Genomic DNA, 23,918 nt, shown 5'->3' with positions numbered 1-23,918 from the left:
GACGATGACAGAATTACAACGAAACAGGTCCCAAAAGCTGACTGTCTTTCTAACCTCCTCGATGTCTACCTCCCAGCAGGACTCCGCATTCAATGTTTGGCCCCATCAAAATTTAAAGTCCAAAAATAATTCAAAGTCTTTCTCTGCACCAAAAATCATTCAAACCGACAGCATGTCGTGGTGCGCAATACAATTCACTGAACCAGCCTTTCTTCCTCTTTCATACGGGCTCTTTTATACCCTTTTTCCCTAACAATCCAACTCAAAATTTAAACTTTAGGGTCCGCACTCATTTCTCATTGGTCCATTAGAGGGGTGGTGTTGATCCCCTCGTGTCCTCCTTGTCCGAACCAGTTCATAATTTCGCTCTGTCATCCTTGCATACTCTCTCACAGCCAAAATTGTCCACTTTGCAATCTGTCATCCTGTCCTTGTATCTTTTGTACATCATGAATTTACAGCACAAAAGTTTCCCAGGCTTTTAAATTCAAGCATCCTTTTGGCACATCTCCAGTGTCCTAGGCCAAGTTGACCTTGACATCTTTCACTCCGCGCACAGGACATTCAAGCATCTCTAGCACAGTCGCGCATGCGTAGGGCCATGTTTCTCGAAGTCTCTCATAAACAGCCATTTTTTTGAACTAGGCCGCACGGGCCTCAATGGGAAGTAATATGAAAACAAACACAACAGACATTAGATTTAGAATTTTAACCCTTCCGTTTACCTCCCACCATTCTAATTTTCCCTGTTAGAGGTTACCTAGCAAAAAAGCAAACATATATGCGTTATTTACTTACCAAGTTTATTGTTTTGCCACGCAAACATTCAATAAAAAGCACAAATACACACTTTTATCCATTTAATTTTAAAATATCACAGCTTTATATTAGTATGACTTCTTCACTTTATTAGTAAATTAGTTTTTGCAAATCAGCAAGTTAGTTTTCCACATGTTATTTTTATTCTGTGTTTGCTTGGCTGATTAATGCTCATGCTCCACACGTTTAACACATGTTATTATTATGAGAGATTGACTTTACAAGGGGTCCACAATTTTTTTTGTCTCTCCCCTGCTCCATCAGTACTGTCTCCAATCCTGGGGACCCTTTTTGGAGTGCTTTCTGTCCGCAGTGCCGGAAAGTTCATCTTTAGTGTAATATATAGTACCCGATCCTTCATTTACAAGATTTGTTTTGGGTCCCAGGGGCTGTGTATGATTTAAAGCCCCAAAAGAATCTACTGAAGAATTGCTGCCAGTCGTTGACTGGCATTTTGGATCCCGTCTTGAGGCAGATTCTGGAGTATTGTGTTTAGTTCTGGAGTTTCATTCTGGAGCATTGCACAGAGTCCCAGAAGCTTCTTCTGGAGTACTATATCCCTTCTCGATGGCTTCTGCTAGAGTTTTGTTTTCCGCTTTGAAGGCTTCTTTTGGAGTGCTGGGACCAGTCTTGGAGGCCTTCCCTGAGGTATTGGTTAAAGTCCAGAACACGTCTTCTGCAGATTGTGTCCAGTGCAAGTGGTTTTAGGTTTCGCTTGCACAGCGCTTGTGCTGTGCGTGAAATCTATTGCATTTAATATAAATCTTAAAAGGAGCCTACATACCACCACCTTGCTTGCCTTCCTTTTTATTGGCTCCTATGTTTGCCACTTACTTCTCATCTGTTTCTATTGGCTGTAGCATACTGTTTCCTGTTGTTCCTTGTGTGCTTCTCTTATCAGTTTTCTGTTGCCGAAGTACTGTTTGCATCTGCTTTTGTGGAACTCTTTTTTAAAGGGTTTGCCTGCACACTGCTTGTGCTGTGCTTGTTTGATTCAGTATTGTATCCAGCCCCTAAGGTTTACTGTGAAATATTGTAGCCAATGCAAAAGTTTCCTCCAGAGTTGTGCAAAATGCTGGAGTTCACATCTGAAGGAATGCGTCCAATTCTAAAGGCCTCATCTCTGGAAGGCTGAAGACAGATTAGGGATTGTGCAAAGATGGGCAATCGAAGAAGTGCATTATTCAAGCAGCAAGTCACACGAGGACAAGGAGAGACTCAAGGTGCAGGACTGTTTAGTATGACAGGGGACAATGAGGAGGCTAAGGAGACAAACGGATAACATATTTTACGGAAACAGTAGTGAATGCAAGGACCTCCACACCTGCAGAAGGAGTGCATGCAGATGAATCCAGGAAGACCCAAGGGAGAAACAAAATAACAATATTATTGAAGAAGCCAGTGTTAAGCTGGCGACCATGAAGGTATGTGCATAAAGATCATTGAGAAATGTGGTGATGTAGTGCTAGAGGCACTCTTGTGGTCTGGCACCACGTGATGACCTTTGGCTATCATCATTTCAATTGACTTTGGTGTGTTATTTTAACCTAGCATGAGTTTATGACATCCTGCATATGCCTTGTTTCATTCCTGTAATCTTGCAGTCTTACAGTGGGAGATGTCGCAGAGTAGAACAACTTGCCAAGAACAGACATATGGGTTGTGCATTTGAAAGCATGAGAGAGAGGTTGGGAATGTACTTTTTAGTCTCGTGCATGTATTTATGAGCAACGGTGCACAAATGTGCACTGCATTGTACACTGAGAGATGAAGTATGTGATGCTATAGGCAGTTGTGCACAAATGTGCATTGTGTTGTACATTGGAAACTATTATGAAGTTCTTACTAATGGCTTTGACATGGTCTCATGTCGTCCTGAATTCTGACTCTACCTTGCTTGAGCTTTTCTGCGCGCACAGACAGACCCCCAGAGTGTTTGCAAGTTGCTTGGGTTAATCACGTTCAAGGATTGTTTTGTGTGAGATTGTTTAATGTACCCTGGAAGGCTTTCGTAAGTTTTGTCAAGATAAAGGCTGGATCATGTGAGAATATAGAGGTAACGTGGGAACTCCTTCCTGCCGTCGGAATGCTTGCCTGGAAGCTGGCCATTTCCCGTAAGTTTCCTTGGCGCAGAGGGAAAGACTCTTGAACCTTCTAATGTGTTTTGAGACTATAAAGTTGAGGGGTTGTTGACAGCCAGTTTGGGAGTTTACTTGTGGAATGGACGTATTGCCACAAGAATCTGGATTTGAGTCCTGATCGAGAGACCATTGCCTGGCTGTAACGGGCTCCCCCAGCTTGAGTTGATAAGGATGTTGAGTCAACGATCAGGTGAGGTGATTTGTTTCTGACTAGTGCCATTGTGATGCGTGGTTACACTGTCTGTGGTCATTTGAGGTGTTTTCTTTGTGATGTGTGAGTGACTCAGGGTGCACATCCAAAGTAATCATTTGATGTAGTCAGTGTATATATATCTTTCTGATCTCTTGCAGGATGTCCAGTATATTTTCTTGAGTTTTATCTCATATTATTTGCTGCTTGTGTTTCATATTATTATCCATGCATTTAACTGTTGCATTTACCGAGTGTGTTATTATTGCTTGCATATAAATACATATATTTCTATATACTTTTGAATGTTATTCATTTGACATCTGGCAAAACCTTTCTTTTAGAGAGCGTTGCATAAATAAAACCCCAAGCCTTATTCTAAAAAGAGTTTTTGCATTTTGTAAAGTAAACCCCTTTTTAGGTGTTGTTGTTTTTTATGTGTTTTGCTTCGCTGTGTTTAAGCCACCGTGTGGGAGATTCTGTATTATCTGACAGGCGGAGCAATACATTTGGCGTCACTTGAGGATTTACGAAAGGTGCAATTTTAAAAGGGAAAGATGCTCTCCATGTTTTCAGTTGCAGATTCCCACATGCCAACTGAGATATTTGAGTGGGATATTGCCTCTGATGCATGTTTAATGGATGAGAGGCAGACACAGATATTTAAATGTGTACAAGAAATTTCTTTTAAAGAGAGTAAACAACTTGGTATTTCAGACAGAAATAGTGGTGTTATTTTGAATGCATTGCTTAGCATCTATCAAAAATGTTTATTTATTTATGCATTTTTATATAGCGCAGACTTTACCCGAGGGTGTCAGAGCGCTTCACAATAGGAACAGAACTGATACATGAGAACATTACAAGTGAACAAAATACAAAAGCAAACGTTACATTAAATGAAGCAAAAATGACAATTGTGAGCCAACAAAATACAAGAGGTAAAAATGACAATCGTGTGCCAACAAAATACAAGAGGTAGCAAACGGTGCATTACAAAAGTGACAATCGTGAGCCAACAAATACAAGAGGTAGCAAACGGTGCATTACAGGAGGAAAAGGTGACGTGTGCCGGTTACAAAAGCGTACAAATAAACATAGAGGTATAATACTGCAATATAAGGAGGACACTCAAGCACAAGAACAAACGTTACGTAGGCACTGGTGGCACTTGTGCAGGTATCGAAAACAACCAAATGTAAGAGGTAGAAAACAGTGTGTTACAAGAGAAAGTGACGGGTGCATGTTACACACGAGTACAAAACATAGTTAGAAGGATAATACTGCAAAAAATGGCAGACTCGGGGGCGTGGCCTGCAGCCGGACATGGCGGCAGCTTAGAGGGCTAGCTCCGTGAGACTAGCGGCCTCTCCTACCATCCGTACCCTGATCCGTGACCAATTTAGGACTCTGAGGGATGAACCGAAGGCCCAGGACCGGGCGGCTCTGGCGGCAAAAACTCCGATGCCCATCGGACGTTAGATGGTGGAGTTACGACCGCATATCCTGATGCCCCGGACGCCGGGCAGAAGCAGGGGACCCCACTCATAGCAGTACCCGACCGGAAGTGCCATCAGCCCGGCTGCGTGAAACCGGAAGTGTCGGCGACCGGAGGGTGGACTTTGAGGCATCCAGCCGGCGTGTCCCGGACGACCCTGCAAGTGACAGAGGGGAGCCCCAGCGGGAAACAGACCACCGGCGGCGGAGCAACGTAGGGAGCCGCCGCCGATACCCTGCACTCGGCGGCGACGCGGCCGGGTGACCGGGCGCCGGCGCGGAGGCGAAGCACATCATACCGGAGGTAGGGGGAGAGGTTGGAGTCCCCGGATCAGCACCACTCTCAGGGGGCATAAAATGAACAGTGATCCCCCCCCCCCTCCTTCGCCCTGTGTTGAGCCTGACGGGCACCAGATCTAGCCTGCCAGTGAAACTGCGATGCACATATGAAGGGGCCTGACACACGGAGATAAACCTGGCTGAAATGAGACCTGATCTCTCTGTTGGTCACTGAAGGGCAGGCTTACAAGGGACCATCTCGAGTTTGGCAAATCAGGCGCACAAGTGGCGCATCGGACGGATCGACACGGTCAAGAGGCAGTACCTGCCATAGCGCCGAGATACACAACTGCCCCGCACCAATAGCGGCACATCCACATTTAGCGCTGGGCGCAATTCATAGGAGGACGCCGCGAGAAAGCGCCTTCCACAGAACCTCAAGTGACTGCGGCCTTCCATGAGCCTATTGTTACATACACATTGGTGAAGGGTCGGACACCCACCGTGGACACACACACCGCGCTACCCAAACAGGAGCTCATAAACCCAAGTGCGGAGCCCGCCCCACCTGGCCCCCGGCGGTCGGGATGCGAGAACGTGGAATATAGGCTGCAATAACAATTGGACAGGGCGCGCAAACAGACACCCTCTCCCCCGGACAGCTCCTTGTAATTACCATCCGGTGCTGACGGTTAATTGAGGAACAGCAGCAGTTATGGCGGGTAAGGGCTCCAAAGGTGGCACAACACAAACTCGTATCGAACGGTACGCCTGCGACAAGAACGCCTCACCCCCGACGGAGGGAAGATCGAGCACCACAAGGACGGTGGAGGGCGCAGGGGTGAAAAGAGCAACGTTAGACGATGTGATGAGGGCGCTGACGCAGGTACAGACCACGGTGGGCTCCATCTCCACGGAGATAACTCTCATCCGAGCGGATCTCCACAAAATGGCTGAAAAGGTGGGGTCGTTGGAACTGGTCACAAAGTCAGTAGTGGAGGATGTGTCAGAGTTACAAACTGCGATGGAGAAAATCACGGCAGAGAACAAGGCGCTGAAAGAAAAGCTGGACGACCAAGAAGGGCGCTCCCGAAGAAACAACATACGAATCCTCGGAGTTCCGGAATCTGAAGGCACCAGGGCGACTGATCTCTTTGTGGAAGACCTGATTAAATCTCAGTTCCAGCCTAAGGGACTATCGACCTTCTTCTCCGTTGAGCGGGCACACAGAGTGCCGGGAGGACGGCCAAAACAGGGGGCTTCACCGAGACCTATCTTAGCGAGGCTATTTAACTTCCAAGATAGGGATGCCATCCTACAAGCAGCAAGAGTATCTCCTCCGGTGAAGATACAGAACTCCACTCTGGCCTTCTTCCCGGACTACACAGCGGAGGTGGCACGCAAACGGAAAACGTTTTTGGAAATTAAAAAAGAATTGAGACAGAAAGAAATTCCATATTCCATGCTGTTTCCAGCTAGACTGCGTGTGGTGGACGACAACAAGACTTGTTTTTTTGATAACCCGGAAGTAGCACGAGACTGGCTGGACGGCTGGAGACCATCTTCCCAGCCCCGCCGTTCGGGCAGGACTATGAGGGACCTACGCACGGATGGACGGATGGACGTCCGGACAACTGGACCTGAGGCAGCGAGTCGCTCACCAACGGGAGGCAGTGTTCACGAAGACGTGGAGGCGATAGAATGACAGTCCGATGGACGAGAGAACATTTAATAGTGCTAATGATGCCGGGTGAGCTGCCATGGACACTGGGCTGAAGACCTCCAAGGAGAGTATGAGGGGTCGCCGACTCCGGAGTGTTCTTCTCCCCCAACGAGCAAGTAACTTTGAGTTTCTATGTGGGATGGGTTAGGCACTCTGCTAAGTTGGGGTGGCGGGCAGTTCAAGGTCCGTGTAGCAGGGGGGCAGGGTGGGGGGGCGTAGGGGGGACAGGGGGTATGTTACAGGTTGATTGTTTAAACTGTTTGACTCTTAAGGAATATGCGAGATACACTGCATGGCACTATGTGCTGGTTGGCACATGCCGGTCGCGTTGGCCTCAGCCCAAGGCAAGGATAGGCCCACTACTACAGCCTGCCACTGGCAGCTATATGGTTAGTCATGGGCCGTGGTTACTGATGACGTCTCCTGTGGAGTTCATCTCCATTTCTGCATTTAAGCAATGGCGCAAGCTGCGCAGACTGATAATTTAGGGGGGACTCCCCACTCAGGCCCGGTGGCCCCACTTCAATTGATGTCCTGGAATTTGAGGGGGCTGGGGGACAAGATAAAGAGAGGGTTAGTCCTGCAAAGTGTTAAAAGGCTAAATCATGATCTGGTCCTCCTGCAGGAAACACATCTAAGAGGCGACACTACCAAGGCACTAGATAGACGTGGCTACCACATGATAGTCCACTCAGACTTCACTTCAGGGTCCAGGGGGACAGGGATTTTACTGAAAAAGTCATCCCGGTTCATACTACGGACCGTTAAAACTGATGACAATGGCCGCTTTGCAGCGGCATGTGGCCAATGGGAAGGGACGCCCCTCAACATAGTATCTGTGTATATTCCACCGGCGTTGCATGCAACCGCACTTCCGGACCTGGGTAAATTCCTCTTAGAACTACCGGAGGGTGATCTAATGGTGGGGGGAGACTTTAACGCTGTAATAATCAACACACAGGATAGATTCCCGGTTAGAACCCAGGCACCTGGCCCATCTCGCTTTAGTGAATTTATGGAGGCACAGGGACTAAGGGACATATGGCGGCATCTTCACCCAGAAGGCCGTCAATACACCTACTACTCTGCAACCCACAATAGCTTATCCCGTATTGACTACTTCCTCACGCTGGGAGAGGGCCGCCTCATAATTAGTGACATGATGATTAGACCCCGGGGAATATCAGACCACTCCCCACTGACGCTCACTTTGTCATGTTCTGAAAGTACACGCAAAAGAGTATATCCAATTCACCCTGGGTATCTCAGAGTTCCACATATCCGTAAGGCCTTGAAAACAACGACCAAGTATTACTTTTCAGAAAATGCAGACTCGGTGTCATCACCCTCGACTCTATGGGAGGCCTACAAAACAGTGCTACGGGGACAGGCGATAGCAACGATAGCAGGACATAAACGCACGCAACGACAGGAACTGATAGATTTGGAACTACAGTTAGAAAGGGCTAATGCGAAACATATGGCAGACCCGACAGAGGAGGCGCTTCATGCGCTTCATATCTGTCAACAATTACATGACGACCACCTTCGGCGACGGACAGTAGAGAATATAGAGACGACAACACACAGAATATATGATATAGGGGACAAGGCTAGTAAGCTCCTGGCATGGCTGGATAAAAAGAAGGAAGGCAGCAGGGCTATACTGCAACTGAGAGACGCGGAGGGGCGGATGCAATCACGCCCGCGGAAATTGTAGACATCCTGGCTGATCACTTCCAGGGGGTATACACCCCGGAAGCGGAGGTTACGGAGGCAACAGCGGTAGCGGCACTTACTGATGTGCGGACGGAGACCCTGCCTCAGGAGGCCGTTGACGACCTGGAAACTGACCTGTCGGTGGAAGAGATACGGACGGCAATTAACACGCTACATACGGGTAAGGCACTGGGCCCCAATGGGATCCCGATCGAATGGTACCAGACTATGACAGATGTACTGTGCAAGCCCTTACTTGACATGTTTGTGGAGAGTCGGGAGAGAGGCATGTTACCTTTGGATCAACGAAGGGCTACCATAGTGGCCATTCCGAAACCAGAGAAACCACCCACAGAATGCACTTCGTACCGTCCGATTTCTCTTCTTAATGCCGAAGCAAGAATCTTGGCGAAATTGCTGGCCAATCGGCTGTTGCCCCACCTCTCACACTTGATCCATCCAGACCAGTCAGGCTTCATGCCACATAGGAGCACGGCTTTAAACCTCAGGCGCGTGCACGGCGCTCTCGCTAGGGCACATACGCTAGCAGACCCGGCGGCCATACTCTCTTTGGATGCCAGGATGGCGTTCGACATGGTGGAGTGGAACTACCTCTTCGCGGTACTGGCACATATGGGCTTTGGCCCCAGGTTCACTTCCTGGGTAAGACTACTGTACACGGAACCAGTCGCACACGTAGCTGCCAATGGCCACATTTCCCGAGATATCCCTCTGGCCAGAGGGACGCGACAGGGATGTCCACTCTCACCCCTGCTATTCGCGTTGGTCATAGAACCGTTGGCCACAGTCCTTAGGACGACGCCATTACTGAAAGGAGTGCAGTGGGGAGATTATTGGGAGGATAGGGTTTCCCTATATGCAGATGACATGCTCATTTATTTGTCTGACCCGGAGGCCGGTATCCCGAGATTACTGGCGCTCTGTGATGCCCATGGCATAGCCTCCGGGTACACGATTAATTGGTCGAAATCGGTCATCTACGTCTTGTGGGGTCCTGCCCCGACCCTGCCTAATGACTGCCCATTGACGATTGCGAATACATCGTTTAAATATCTGGGAATCCACGTTACTCGAGACTCGAAGATGTTCTATACACTAAACCTATTACCACCACTTGTTCGCCTAAAGGCAGACGTCAGACACTGGAAAACCCTCCCTCTAACTCTGCTGGGTAGAGCGGCATTATTTAAAATGATGGCGCTACCTCGTCTCCTGTATATATTAGAAAACACCCCGGATATGGTGCCGCCTTCCTATTTTCGAACAGTAACTGCGGCAATGACAGGCCTACTATGGGGTGAGCGCCCAGCCAGGGTGGCACATGCAAAACTTAATCGAGGATGGTATGACGGGGGAATAGCCCTGCCAAATATACAACTATATTACTGGGCGTCACAGCTTAAGGTGATAAATCAGTGGATCCATGCCCCGCAAAACGACCCGGCATATCTAGCGGACAGAGCGCAATTAGGTACACACAGCCTCCTAGCTCCGCTATATAACCGGGGTCTCACGGCAAAGCTGATTGGCCCAACCAGGCACACGGTGCAGCTCTGGCATAAGGCGCAGACACGGCTCAAATGGAACGGGGTTATTACTCAACTTACACCATTGTGGGACGCAAAGCAACTCGGTTGCCTGAGATCTAGTAAGGGATTTACCCAGTGGGATAATATTGGAATAACAACAGTGGGGGACCTATGGACTAGCAACGGGATGATCCCTTTCCCACAACTGCAGCAGCAGTACGAGTTGGGCTCCAATGAAACCTACAGATACGTGCAAATAAGGCATGCTTTGATGACAGTTATTGAACCAGGGTCGACAGTCCCCGAATCTTCACCGCTAGAAGACCGTCTGCTCACCGACTTTATGCAGACAGGTGCCACATCACTCACGTATCGGAAGCTACTAAATAATCTTCCGGACCCCCTACTTAAATTGAAGGAGAAGTGGGAGACTGATTTGGGGGACATGGACGAGACTGACTGGAATGCCGCATTGGCATCCCCACGGGAAGCAGGTATTTCAGCGCGATTTAGATTGATACAATTCAAAATACTTCACAGAGTTTACTACACCAGAACCACCCTGCACAAAATGCACAGAGCGGAACACCCGAACTGCCTCAGAGGTTGCGGCGAGGAGGGGACACTGCTTCACACACTTTGGGGCTGCCCGATTATCGCTGCCTATTGGAGACAAATCATGCGCACCATTTCCCAAACCCTTGAGACATCACTTGCACCAGATCCCCGGGTGTGCTTACTGAATGTTTGGGAAGGGACTGATCTGACGCGTCGAGGGCAGCAATGGGCTACGATTGGGGTCATGGTGGCCAAGCGAGATATATGTTATGTTATGTTATGTTATGTTATTGTTTTTTGTTGTGCGCACAGCTACTCCAGCTAAGGAGCGTCCTGGCGCATTTGACAAGGAGGAACACAACACAACAGAAGGAGGCGAAGTACTAAAAGGGACCACTCTAAATGAAAAGCACATCAAAACAGGCTGGAAACTAAAAGGGGCAACTAGAACAAAAAAGTTTTCAAGGCTTTCCGGAAAGCCATAAGATCCTCCAGCAGACGAACTTCCACCGGAAGAGAGTTCCAAGCTAATGCCGCTTTTACACTGAAGGAGCGTCCCCCCATACGGCAGAGCCTGTATCTAGGGACTACAACAAAGGCCTGGCCTTGGGAGCGAAGGGTGCGAGTGGGGACATAGAAGGAAAGGAAGCGGGACAAGATTTCAGGGCCTATGCCTCTCAAAATCTTAAAGGTCAGACATAGGACCTTGAAGAGAATACGCTTCCTCACTGGAAGCCAGTGTAAGGAGCGAAGGACACTCGCCACCGAGCAATATCTGGGCAGGCCGACAATCGCTCTAGCCGCAGCGTTTTGTACCCGTTGCAGGCGGGTAAGCTCAGCCTGGTTAGCCCCAGCCAGAAGAGAACTCGCGTAATCCAGGCGAGAGATAACAGTGGCCTGGATCACTAGCTGTCTGGTCGGGGCGTCAAAGTATTTGAGGACAGGTCTTAAGCCTCTCAACAGACCAAAACAGCAGGCAGCTATTTTTTTAGTGTGTCCTACGAAGGTGAGACCAGCGTCCAACCAGACTCCCAAGTTTTTCAGCTCCGACACCGGAGTCGGGGTTGGTCCCAGCTCTAGTGGCCACCATTGGTCACCCCAGAGCTCCGCTCCCCTTCCGACAATCATAACCTCTGTCTTAGTGGCATTCAGCTGGAGACAGTTCCCCGTCAGCAAGCTAGCCACCGCCTTCAGTCCATCCTGAAACCTGGGGGCATCTACTTCCGCATCCCCGCTGAGAGTGACCGCCAGCTGAGTGTCGTCGGCATATGAGACCAAAGTTAGGCCCCACTGCCTGGCGACATCAGCCAGCGGTCTCACGTACAGATTAAACAACGTGGGGCTCAGCGAGGATCCCTGCGGAACCCCCATGGCCAGTGGCTGGAAATTGGACTTGAAGGGAGGAATGGCAACACAGAAGGAACGATTGCCGAGGAAGGAGCGGAACCACTGCAGGGCCTGGCCGCCGACACCAATCTCCTCGAGCCGATGCAGGAGGATACTGTGGGAGACCGTATCGAAGGCGGCGCTGAGATCTAGCAATATCAGCGCCGCCGTCTGGCCAGCATCCAACACCGAACGGAGATGTTCCACCATCACAAGAAGAGCGGTCTCCGTGCTGTGCCCAGCACGGAAGCCGTTTTGTGTGGAATCAAGGACGTTGGTTCGGGCGAGATATTCTGACAGGGCCCGGTTGACATGGGCCTCTGTTATCTTTGCCGGCCAGGGCAGCAGCGAGATGGGACGATAGCTTTCAGGTCTAGACGGGTCCAAGGAAGGCTTCTTGATGATAGGGGACACCACCGCCTGCTTCCACTTAGTTGGAACCACCCCCGACTCCAAGGAGAGGTTGACTAGGGAACACACAACAGAGCGTCCCATAAAAGCCTGATCTCTAAAGAGAGCCGGTCTTACTGGGTCAGATGGAGAGCCAGATTTAACTTGCAAAGCAAGTTTGTCAAAACCCTCCGGAGAAAGAGGGGGAAAAGAGAGCAGGGTGGAATGATGTAACGTCCCATTAGAGCTTCCCGGATCGATCCCTGTGCTAGGGAATGCCCGATAAATTACTTGGACTTTTCCCAAAAAGTATGAAGCAAGGGATTCACAATGGGAGATGGAACTCACAGCCGCAGAGGAAGTCCGCTTCGCCACAAGATCTTTCACGGCCTTAAAGATGGTCTTCGACGGGTTTGAGCTATTGCGAATTTCTGCAGCATAATATGCCGCTCGGGCTCGACAGATAGCCCGGTGATAGGTTTTGACGGAAATAGCATACGCAGCTTTTAAATCAGCCCCATACGTCTTCCGCCATGCTCTTTCCGCCCGTCTACAGACTCCCTTCAAGGCACGTAAGGTACTGTCGTACCAGGGACTTGACTCTCTAGTGCTAATTTTACTCGATATGATGGGAATCAGAGTGTCAAGAGCCCTGGTAATCCAAGAGCAAAAGAGGTCGTAACCCTCTTCCGCGCCTTTCAGTGGGCCCAGCGGGTCTTCCGCTAGAAGGCGATGGAAGTCTTCTAGCCTGAGTTTGTTCCAGAGCCTCCTGGGTACCCGTCTCGCCGAAGGGATGGAGGGGGTCGTAGGGATAGGACACTGAATAATCACCAGGAAATGGTCGGTCCAAGCTAACGGAGAAATAGATGTAATTTTAGTCTCCGGTAGATTGGTGAAGAAGGGGTCGAGAGTATGTCCCCCTATATGAGTAGGCTGAGAGACCAGCTGAAGAAGCTGGCAGGCCTCTAAGTCAGCGGAAATGCTGCGTACCATCAAGTTGGAAGGGGTGTCAAAATGTAGGTTCAGATCACCCAAGATGGAATAATTGGCACACCCTGTAACCAGCGTGCCAACCGCATCGGGGAAAGAATTTCTGAATACCACATCGCTACCCGGCGGACGGTACACCACCATCCTAGAGAGCGTAAACTCAGGGCTGACTGAGATCTTATAAGAGGCACTTTCACACCCGGCAATGTTAAGGCCACTCCATACGCAGGTAAAGCAAGACCTGACTATAAGAGCTATACCGCCACCTCTGGAAGATCTATTCAGAGTGAACATAGAATAATCAGGGGGACATGCGAGATTGGAAACAGCTACATCCGCATCCTGAAGCCAAGTTTCAGTAATGGCCAAGACATCCGGGGCTTCATCCTCAATTAGATCGTAGATGTTTTGATGATGTTTCAATGCCGATCTAACATTCAGATTTAAAACCCGCAGAAAGGGCAAAGAGCCCTTAAGGCGGTGGGCGACTAGTGAAGCCTTCCGGAGGATAGACCCCGGTGAGTCAAGCGCCCAACCATCGCAGCGGCACCGATACGGGCCACAAAGCGGATGAACAGGCGGGAGATAACACCTACGACTAACCTGGCCGATGGAGTATAAGCTCTCTCTGGAATAAGTCAGCATGCCGGCACACCTAAGGACGTAGAGTCTGCCAATGCCCAACTACCCGCAGCGCCCCGCACGGCCTTAGCGCGGACGGGCGCAGACGGGCAGGACTCTGGCACGACTCCGGGTAAGCGACGGCGCCCCCGCTGCGCGATCCCGCTGCGCTAGGGGAGGAGCTTTAAGAAGCTGTCTGACAGTGGCGCCTGCGCAGTAGAGCGCCCGCCGATCCTCTCGCCTGCCAAACAACTACACCACTACAGTATGGCGGCGAAAATACAACGCAACCCGCCCCAGGTACCGGACCCGCTCAAATGGCGGTGTTCCAACGATTATGGTGCAGGTAAGGGGCCCAGTTTAAAAACAGGGTACACAGAACAGAAAATAAATCAAATGGTAAAACGGGAAGCTTTAAAACACAATATTAGCGTTAAGAGCGCAAGCGCTGCTGAGGCAGTGCGCGACCTTGTCAGGCCGGGCAATGCTGAGACTCGCCTTATATAGCGCAGAAGTGGGGGGTAGCAGAGTCACCGACACTAACACAGTGGTGCAGGGGGATGGACAGGCTTATGGTGGTCGAACGAGCAGTTTATAAAATGAGAGCTAATCCTCGCAAGTGGAACAAGATATGGCAAGCATGGAACAGCTATAGGGGAGATCTGTGCGAACCTCTATCTGAGGACGACATGGATAGCTCAGGGGAAGAAGAAGGGATAGAGGACTGATACCTTAGAGGATGGCTGAGTAGAATTGAGTGAGGGGCTGGGATACGCATTCACCCAAGTTCTGACAGGGTATAGGGCAGGAATGGGTTACGGGGGGGTTGAGTGGGTCTCACGGCCAGCATGAGATGCCTGAACTACATTGCCTTCGACATTTATAACTACCTGCACTTAATGAGTCTAAAGTTTTGTTGTATAAAAATAAAATGTAAGACTACTCATATTGTACATATATTAAGCGGAAGCCTGACATAAAACGTCTACTAACGCTGCCGGACCGGAAGGTTGTCGGCTGAATAGCTGTGTACCCCTGAAGGAAACTTCTCTGTTTGGTGTACGATGAATCACCGGCTTCTATTGTTTATCGCTGTATTTTTTGGCAATTACCAATAAAGTCTTACCAAAAAAAAAAAAAAAAATGGCAGACTCTCAGACCACAGGAACACACTGGGAAGACACTTCCATAGTCAAGTTAGTAGATTTTCTAAATGGAAGGGTTTCCTTCAGATAATAGAGAGGGCATGGATTACGAACTATGGTGTCGTACGCGGACGACACCCAGCTAGCGGTTGCACTAAATGGGGACCCTGCGGTTGAGGCCCCTAAATTCCAGACGGCCCTCAAGGAGGTGGCTAGTTGGATGACGGAGAATTGTCTCCAACTCAATACAGCAAAGACTGAGGTCCTAGTCCTGGGTAAACAGGTTCATCTTTGGGGTGACCGCTGGTGGCCACCGGAGCTAGGTCAAGCCCCTATTCCTGTGACTGAAGCTAAGAACCTTGGGGTCTGGCTCGATTCCAACTTGACCTTTATTCCTCACACTAAAAAAGTTGCCGGCACCTGCTTTGGGGTCCTTCAGAGCCTCAGACCCATTTTTAAATTTTTTGATGCCCCCACAAGGCAACTCATTGTCCAAGCCACGGTGCTTTCCCGATTGGACTACGCCAGTTCGCTTCTCTTGGGCGTTAACCAAGCCGAACTTACACGCCTTCAGCGCGTGCAAAACGCGGCGGCCAGAATGCTGGTAGGCCTGCCTAAATTCTGCTCTGCCAGACGTACCATCCATGACCTACAATGGCTGCCCGTTGGACAGAGGATTAAGTTCAAAGCCCTGTGCCTGGTTTTTAAGATTTTAAAGGCTTCATCTCCCCCTATCCTTGCACAGGCAATCTCCTACTATATTCCTTCCAGAATTCTACGATCGACGGGTCAATTCCTGGCATGTGTCCCTCGCTTCAGGAAAACCAGAGTTGGTGGTCGCTCTTTTGGTGTACTGGCAGCGAGTCTCTGGAACACTTTACCCGTTGACATCCGTGCCCTACCGGATCTGCTATCCTTTAGAAGAGCTATCAAGACCTTTCTGTTTCCACTTCTTTAAATCTGTTCCCTGTTCCATCTGGTTTCTCCATCTGGTTGTGTTATCGCTCAATATAGCGCCGGGACGCCACTTTGCTGTGGCAGCTGAGCGCTCTACCAATTTATAACATAACATAACATAACATTACATTGTGAACAGTTGGGGGCGTGGCTAGCAGCCGCAGAAGTTGGCCACTAGTTGATTGTGCTACGCTAGCTCACGGCATAAATGCCCGCAAAAATCCGTCATAATCCTTGGCTTGGCGGGCTGCTTTCAGGTAGTGAAGTGCCACGGCAGCGGCGGCGACCGAGTGGTGCCGATAACCCCGAGGTGGATGGAAGATAACTGGTCGAGTGGTGGTACACGGACGGAGGCAAGATGCCGCCTCCCTGGGAGCCCTAGACGGAGACACTGCAGCGCGTCTACCAGCCGATGCGGAGAGGGACTGCAGCCTGATCCTGGCACCCGCTGACGAGACTGAGGCACTGTGCAGTGGGGGTGCACACTCCCTGTCGTGGGAGAGAGGCAGATGACGGCGGGCTCTGGCAACACTCTAAGATCAGTGCAGACATGGCCAAGAGGTCCAGCTGAGCTCGGGCCCCGGCTTAGGGACGGATGTGAGCCTAGTGCCCGTGAGATGTGCAGTGCCTGACCACGCCCAGAGGAACATCTCAGTATCACAGCATTGCCCGGGAGACACCCAGGGGCACGAAGAAGTGCGGGGAAGAGACCACATCCCCTCCCATTGTGCATATACGCGGGTGGGGCATCCAGCTTCTGGGCAGAAAGAGCGGGCATGGATCCTTGTGGCCTGGAATTGTCCAGCTATTCAGCAGAACTGGTAGGGAGTGCAGGGAGTAGCCACCCATTGAGTGAAGAGAGACACCAGGAGTCCCTGGGTACCGAACTAGTTAGCCCACGGACAGCAACATGGGCCGTAATAAAGGTTTGGGGCCTGAACAGGCCAATCAAATAGACAAGTATACAGTAGCCATGGGCCACGAGAACGGGGCAATAGGAGGAGATCCGCATTAGGAAACAGTTGACCAGAGCGCAGACCCAACCTTGAAAGACATTATGATGTCCATTAAAGATCTGAAGGGTACCTTGGAGCCGAAACTTGACTCTGTCACCGAGGAGGTGAATCTCCTGCGGGCTGATTTCCGCAAAATGTCTGAAAAAGTAGCCACGGCAGAGGCGGATATACAGTCGAAAACGAAACGCCTCAAAGACCAAGTGGCAACCCTCACGGAGAATCAAGCAGACATCTATGCCAGGCTTGAAGACCAGGAAGGAAGGGCCCGGCACAACAATATTTGCGTAGTGGGGGTGCCGGAGGAAATGGAGGGGCCAGCAATGAACTTATTCCTGAAAGACTTAATCCTGAACCACCTAAAGCTAAAACAATTGTCGCAGTTTTTTTCAGTGGAGCGGGCCCACAGAGCTCTGGGGGTCAAGCCTCGCCTTGGGGCGTCCCCACACACAATCATTGGTCGTATCCTGAATTTCAGGGACAGAGACGCCATTTGCAAGCAGCACGGATGCATGGAGTCCTCAGACATGAAAATGCGACTATCCGCTTTTTCCCAGACTTCACGTTGCACATCCAACGCCAGAGGCGCTCCTTCGATGGGGTTAAAAGAGCGTGAAGTACATGATGCTTTTTCCTGCTCGACTCAAAATTCTTGACACAGGGAAAGCATACTTTTTCGACCCACCGGCGGATGCAAGCGACTGACTGGATGGCTGGTGCACCGTGTGCCGCAGAGGAGGGAAAAGGTGGTCTGAGACAGACAAAGGAAGTGAGGAGCTGGAACAGGAGGTTGAAGGGTCACCCAGTGGTTGGATGTAACGGAAAGGAACAGATGAGTAACTTGTGAGACACCCTTCCATTTGCTGGAACTGAGTTACACTCTCTTTGGTCCACACTGTGCGGAGTGGTGGGTGACCCAGGGAGGGAAAATGGGAGTTATGCTGCCCCCCGGACACTGGGGCCTGGACCTCTTGAACATAATATTGAGAGACATGCCCCACCCAAACTTTTTGCTTTTATATTAGGGGTGATGCTGCACCGCAAGTGGGATTTCAAGGGTAAAGGGCCTTGCACGGTTTAGATAAAGGGCTTAAAATCCCAGGCAGCAGTCAGATATCACTTCACGCTGGAGGCTAGTCTATGACCCCTCAGAATTGTTTTTTTCTGTACATGTTGGGCGACAGGCACTCTGCAAGTTTGGGAGGTGGGAGGTTGGGGACTCACCAAGCAGGGATGCAGGGAGGGGGGTGTTGGCTTTGTTTGTTTTGTTTAAAGGGGAGGGGGAAGATGCTTGAGACCTCGCTATCCAACAGCTACTTATGGTCGACGCAGAGAGTACAATATTGCTATCAGCTCAAACAGCAATTATGGGAGACCCAACTAGTGTGAGGATTTGGTCTTGGAACGTGAATGGTCTTGGGCACAATATCAAGTGCACACTGGTGATGCAATACCTTAATAGAGACTCCCAGATGTTGTTTTGATTCAGGAATCGCATTTGAGGGGAAGCAAATGTAAGGCTCTAGATAGTTTTGTCTACAAAATGGTAGTTCACTCCAGGTTTACGTCAGGGGCAAGGGGTGGGAATCCTGGTGCGTAACACACTGCCCCTTGTAATCACAGGTACATAGACAGATACCGCAGGGTGCTTTGTGGCGGCCGCAGGTAAATGGGAGGGGCGCTTGCTTGTTCTTGGCTCTTGCTACATAACGCCGGGTCTCCATTCGGTGATCCTTCCACAGCTTAGTTCACTCATAACTGACCTTCCACTAGGAACCCTACTCGTTGGTGGTGATACAAATGCAGTCATGGACCCAGAAATGGACCATTCTGGCTCCTGGTCTGGTAATCATGGGGAACGCGGTCTGGCAGACTTCGTCACGGCACTGGGCATAATAGACTTATGGCGGGCCCATAATCCTGCACTGAGACAGTACACTTTCTACTCGGCCAGACAGGGGTCTTTCTCCAGAATAGACCTATTTTTCACTCATACAGACAAGGCGGGATACTTTACAAACGCTAAGCACATGGCGAGAGGGATCTCAGATCACGCGTCAATGTGTGTCACTCTTAAAGGCCCGACTATTGACAGAGCCACGTTCCCGAGGATAGATCCTTGGCAACTCCAAGATCCGACACTTAGCGACAAGCTCCGTGAGGGTTTAGAGTTGTATTTTAAAGAAAATAAAGGGACCGTAGAGTCACACATTACGCTGTGGGAGGCAAATAAGGCAGTTTTGAGGGACCAGGCACAGGCGCTGATTGGAGCACAGAAAAAAGAAGAGACTTTGCAGATTAGACAAATAGAACAAGATATAAGCCAAATGGAGAGTGAAGCTGGGACTGCCTCATGTGCGGAATCGTGCCATAGGCTGGCGCTGAAACAATTGGACCTTCGGGCCCTGGTGGAATGCAAGGCGAGGGCATACGCGCTAGCCGCACAACATCGCATATACAATGTTGGGGATAAAGCTCTTAAATTTCTGGCATGGCTAGAGAGACGCGACAGAGATAGGTATTGGGTGATAGGGGTCCGCGATGGAGAAGGGGTGCTTAAGTCCACCAGTAATGACATAGCAGAAGCCTTTGCGGTGCACTTTGAGCGAGTATACACACCGGTTTGCACAAGGTCAGAAGCAGATTGTGCAGAGTTCCTTAAGGACATCAACTTACCAATGGTGCCCATGGAGGCAAGCGAACAATTAGAAGCAGACATCACAGTGGAGGAGCTGGGAAAAGCATTGGGCTCCCTTAAATCAGGGAAGGCATAAGGTCCCAACGGGCTCCAGGTTGAGATATACAAGAAGCAGAGCATGATCATACTCTCTCCACTCAGAGAAATGCTGCTGGAGGCGCGTGATTTGGGACACCTGCCGGCAGATCAAAGGGCAGCTACGATAGTAGTGATTCATAAAGATGGAAAGCCAGCTGATCAGTGCAGTTCATACTGTCCTATTTCTCTTATTAATGTGGAGGCCAAGGTCCTGGAAAAGACCTTGGCAGACAGGTTGGTGTCCGTGATTGTGGACCTGGTGCACGTGGACCAATCGGGGTTCATGCCCAGTAGAAGTACCCGGCATAACTTACGGAGACTGTATGGGGTGCTGCACATGACTAGCGGTAAAGAGACCCAGCAGACGGCATTAATGGCGCTGGACGCCTCAATGGCTTTTGACAGCAACAAAAAACCTCTTTATGATCCTTCAGAGGCTGGGTTTTGGTCCCACTTTCTGTGGCTGGGTCAGACTCCTGTACGAGATGCCTATGGCGTGGGTGCTAGTCAACGGGGACATTTCTAGATCCTTTCAACTACGGAGAGGTACTAGCCAGGGGTGCCCCCTGTCCCCGCTCCTGTTTGCTCTTGCCCTGGAACCACTGGTACACTGCATCAGGAGAGATCCTATGATCTGGGGAATAAAAGCGCCGGGGGGATGGGAGGAGCGTGTCTCCATGTACGCTGATGATATTGTTCTGTACCTGTCACGACCCTACTACTTTATAGCGCAAGTGCTTCATATTTTCGAGCTCTTTGGTAGCTATTCTGGATGCAATATTAACTGGTCAAAGTCGATGATCTTTCCACTGTCGGCCCCCCCAGAGTTCCACCGCGGTGCTCAGCTCCAGTGATGTTAGAGGGCTTTAAATACTTGGGGGTGCATGTCACAAGGGACCAAAAAGAATTCCTGGATAGGAATCCTGGACCCCAAATGAGTCGCTTGACTACAGACGGCAGTCACTGGCGCACGCTCCCGCTCTCTGGGAAGGGCAGCTCTTTTTAAAGTGATGACGCTACCAAGGCTCCTCTATATTCTGCAGAAAACCCCCTTTCCGGTCCCTCCGACTATCATCAAGCGTATATTGCAGGAAGTCGGACACGGCTGTGGGAGGGTGGCTTGCCGAGAATCATGCTACACAAGTTGCATAGAGGAGTATACGATGGGGGTATAGCTGTTCCGGTCATCAGACTGTACTATTGGGCCTCCCAGTTGCAGGTCATTATTGACTGGGTATACATAGGGGGGGAGGAGCCGGCTTATAGAGCGGATAAAGCAGTCATGCCAGGGGGGAATTGTAAACCCCTCCTGTACTCCAGACGATCGCGACCGGAATGGCTCGAACACACCAAAATGGTAATCCAGTGTTGGAGGGAGGCCAATTAACTACTGGGCTGGGCTGGGCCGGGAAATTGACAGGCAAAATCTTGCTGTGTGTGGGTGATCTTTTAAGTGAAGTGGCTGCACTGTCTGGCTTTAAAGGATGAAAACTGGGGTTTAAATTGTGCTATTTTGTGTACGGAGGATGGGGGGTAGGTAATGTTTTTCCCTGCCAAGGACCATTGGACCGTTATTACTTTTGAAGTACATATCAAGGGCAGGGGCGGTGAGGCGGGGAAGGAGGGGGTTGGTGGGATGGTCCGGACCCTCCCTCTATTTTCTTCCTTTAGTTAGTTGTAGATTGGTGTGGGGGCAACAGTCACACTGCTAGTTAGGGATGAGCGTAAGCTGCATGCAGGGGTGCAGGGTGGGGGAAGGGAGTTTGAGTGTTGTTTTTTTTTTTCTATTTCAGATTCAATTTGACGCAGAAGTATTGGCGATTTGTGTTTCTTTTGGTATAGCATCAGGTGACCTAGACAGGATCTATCGTTACAATGTCTATTGGTAGTACGGGATTGGGGTTATCCACACTTAATTGGAATGTTAATGGCCTGGGAGACAAGATTAAAAGGGGCATGGTGAGCCAGTTGATAAGGAGACACTCCACAGACGTGGTGTTGCTACAAGAGACGCACTTGGTAGGTAATTGTTGTATGGCCCTCCATAGGGGCGGCCACAAACTGGTGGCACATGCCGGCTTCACCACCGGGTCTAGGGGAGTGGGAATATTAATGAAAAACTCCTTTCCACTGGCTATACAGGCCACGTGGGCGGATAATCGAGGCAGATATGTTGGTGTCTCTGGGCTGTGGGAGGGAAGAGTTGTCACATTTTTGTCAGTCTATGTTCCACTGGGTCTCCAGACAGATACATATCGCAACCTCTGTGCAATCTTCTTGACACTACCTGTTGGGATATTGATTGTGGGTGGAGACTTTAATGCGGTGATGGACGGTGAAGCGGATAGATGCCCAGCTAGAACTCTGGCACCGTCTCAGAGGTGGCTGCCGGATTTCGTGGCCACAACAGGCCTTATAGATGGGTGGAGATGAAGAAATCCCGATGGAGTGCATTACACACACGCCTCTGCTGCACACAACTCCCTATCGAGAATTTATTATGTCCTGGTGCCGGCATCACAGGCAGCTTGGGTGCAGGAGGCATGTCATATAGGTAGGGGGATATCAGACCACTTACCGGTCTGGCTCAGAATAGAGGTGGGGCAGCGGGATGCGGGAAAGGTTGCACCCATTAATGCATGGCAATTGAGAGATCCTGACATTAAAAAGGAGGTGCTACAAGCCGCGGAAAGATATTTCCAGGAGAATATGGGAACAGTGGAGTCCGCTCAGTCATTGTGGGAGACCTATAAGACGGTTATCAGAGGTGAGGTGCTATCCCTGGTCTCAGGGAAACGGAAGAAAAGAAGAGCGGAGGTGGCCAAAATTGAGGCAGACTTAGCAACTCTGGAGGGGGAGGAGTCGAGAGACCCCACTTCCGAGGGAGCGCACCGTTTGCGGCTACTCCAAGATGAATATAAAACGCTGGCAACAGATAGAGCCAAAGCACAGCATGCAGATGCCCAGAGCAGGGTGTATGAACATGGCGACAAAGCAGGCAAACTTATAGCATGGTTAGAAAAAGGGGAGAGGGCATTGAGATTGGTGCCAGAATTAAATACAGGAGACTCGGGCAAAGTGACAGATCCACAAGTGATAGTCGAGGAGTTCGCGGACTATTATCGTGCGATGTATAAGTCTGCAAGTGACTATACAGAGGACGAAAACGGGGCAATTATATACGACATCAAATTGCCTACATTGTCAGAGGAGGACAGGAAATACCTAGACTCCCCCCTCACCAATGATGAAGTGGCGCAGGCCATTAGGGATACCACTCCGGGAAGGCTTTGGGCCCGAACGGTATTCCCATTGACTTATACAAACTTAACGCGAATAAGGTGGCGCCGTTTCTTCGCGCAATGTTCGTGGAGAGCAGGGAAAAGGGCTCACTCCCCTACGACCAACGAGTGGCAAACATTGTGGCCATCCATAAGGTTGGTAAGCCTAAGACGCAATGCTCTTCCTATCGGCCGATCTCATTATTAAATGCTGAACCTAAGGTGTTAGCAAAACTGCTGGCTACCAGGCTTGTTAAAGTTATTTCAAATCTGATACACCCAGATCAATCAGGCTTCATGCCGCGCCGAAATACGGCCCTCAATTTACGACGGATGCACGGGATCCTAGGGGGGGGCATCAAAGATCCATGAACCAGCGGCACTGTTGTCCCTGGATGCGACCATGGCATTTGACAGAGTCGAGTGGCCCTATTTATTCGCCGTGTTAGGGAAGTTCGGTATCGGCCAGGATTTTATCGGATGGGTCCGTCTTTTGTACATGAGTCCCCTGGCCAGAGTAGTGGTGAATAACCACAGGTCAGCTGATTTTGCTCTACATAGAGGCACGCGACAGGGGTGCCCACTGTCTCCACTGCTATTTGCATTGACCCTTGAGCCGTTGGCGGCCTGGGTCCGATGGGACCGATCGATTAGAGGGTTGCGTTGGACCTCGGAGTGGGAGGATAAGATTTCACTGTACGCAGATGATATTATGTTATATCTCACTACTCCTGGGGAGTCCTTGATCAATTTTCAGGATGTCCTGGCAATCTTTGGGAGATATTCTGGATTCGCCATTAATTGGACGAAGTCGGTACTCTTCGCCATCAGTGGTGATCCCCCCGTGGTCCCGAAGTCCTGCCCACTACAGATTGAAGCAGTA

The sequence above is a fragment of the Lissotriton helveticus genome, chromosome 11 (genome assembly GCF_964261635.1).
Source record: "Lissotriton helveticus chromosome 11, aLisHel1.1, whole genome shotgun sequence".
Classification (NCBI taxonomy): domain Eukaryota; kingdom Metazoa; phylum Chordata; class Amphibia; order Caudata; family Salamandridae; genus Lissotriton; species Lissotriton helveticus.
Note: the sequence above shows the minus strand (reverse complement) of the source record.